The sequence below is a fragment of the Chrysochloris asiatica genome, unplaced genomic scaffold, assembly GCF_000296735.1.
Source record: "Chrysochloris asiatica unplaced genomic scaffold, ChrAsi1.0 scaffold00046, whole genome shotgun sequence".
Lineage (NCBI taxonomy): Eukaryota > Metazoa > Chordata > Mammalia > Afrosoricida > Chrysochloridae > Chrysochloris > Chrysochloris asiatica.
Genome location: NW_006408564.1, coordinates 13,390,666 through 13,392,479, shown reverse-complemented (window position 1 = coordinate 13,392,479; position 1,814 = coordinate 13,390,666).

Below are 1,814 nucleotides of genomic sequence, written 5' to 3'. Positions count from 1 at the left end.
TGTTCCCCTATCTACCTTGTTCTTCCACCCTCCCCATTCTTGTGTATTGCCCTCCCAACACCCAAACTATGATGTGTTTATTCCCTACCCTGTGCTCTACTATTGGCTCCCTTCACCTCCCCCAAAACCCCTTTTCCCGACTGGTAACCAACAAAGATTTTTCCCCCATTTTTAGTATGAGTATCTTTTCTTAAACTTTTATAGTAAGGTTTTATGCAATGTTTGTCCATTTGTGTCTGACTAATTTCACTCAGCATAATGTCCTAAAGGTTCATCCATGTAATGTGGTGGCTTACAGTTTCCTTGTTATTCTTCAAGGTAGCATAATATCCCTTTGTGTGTATATACCAAAGTTTGTTTATCCATTCTTCCATTGATGAGCACTTAGGCTGTCCCCATCTTTTTGCTATTGTGAATAGTGCTGCTATGAACATTGGTGTGCATATATCTACTTGTGTTATGACTTGTATTTCTTGTGGATATATACCAAGTAAAGGAATTGCTGTATCATAAGGTATTCCTATTTCCAACTTTCTGAGGAAACACCATAGTGTTTTCCAGACTGGTTGCACCATTTTGCATTCCCACCAGCAACGTAGGAGGGTCCCAGTCTCTCCAATCCTCACCAGCATTTATTGTCCTCTGCATTTTTGAACTTCGCTGCTATTGTTGGTGTCAGATGATATCTCATTGTTGTTTTGATTTGCATCTCTCTAATGGCTATGATCGTGAACATTTCTTCATATGTTTGTTGGCTGTCATAATGTCTTCCATGGTAAAGTGTCTGTTCATGTCCTGTGTCCATTTTTTAATTGGGTTACTTGTCTTTTTCTTGTAGAGATGCAGTTTCTTACAGATTTTAGAAATTAATCCCAGTCTGAAATGCCATTGCAAAAGATTTTTTTTCTGATTCTGTGGGCTCCCTTTTCACTCTTTTGGTGAAATTATTTGATGTTTATTTTTATTTTTTATTGTGAATTAGGTGAAGGTTTACAGATCAGTTTTCCATTAAAAAATTCATACTTCTTTTGTTTCATCTCATTGATTGTAATTACCACAATGAAACATCACTATCCCACTTCTTCTGTGTGTTTCCTGTTTCCATTCCTCCTTCTTTCCTAACCATCTTGACCTTTGTCCTTGGGTTAATGCTGTCTTTTTGATCTCAAGTGGTTGACTATTTCAAAGTGTGTATACCCCATTAGTGTTATTGTTCCCTTTATAGATCTGACTATTGTTTGACTGAAAATTGAGCCATGGGGGTGAGTTCATTTCCAGTGCTGAAGGATCACTTGCAGCCATAGGCTCAGGTCTTCCACCACCTTCTGTCTGTCTATAAGTGAGCCTACTCTTTTTCATGATTTTGAGTTTTGTTCCACAGTTTTCTCCCATTCTATCTAGGACCTTCTAATGTGATCCCTTTTGGAGCAGTTTGTAGCACTAGTACATCTAGACCATGGAGACTGATATTCACATGTCCATTAGTCTGTTGGACTAATGTTTTCATGTGTCTTCAGTTTTCACCACTCTTATTTCCTCTCGACAGAGAGAGCAATAATTGTACCTTTGACATTCACTCATGAATTGTTTTTTTTTTTTCAGTTTTTATTCTGAATTGAGTGATTAGTTTACATGGGGGAGCATCAGTTTTACACTCATCGTTACATAGCAGTGATTACAATCTCCTCTGTGCATCATCATTCAACAGTATTTGCTTCTATTCCCTCTAGTTGGTTTGTGTGTGTGTGTGTGGTGGTGGGGGAGGATGTACGCAAAAACACTCAGGAATATATAATCATTTAAACAACCAAAGG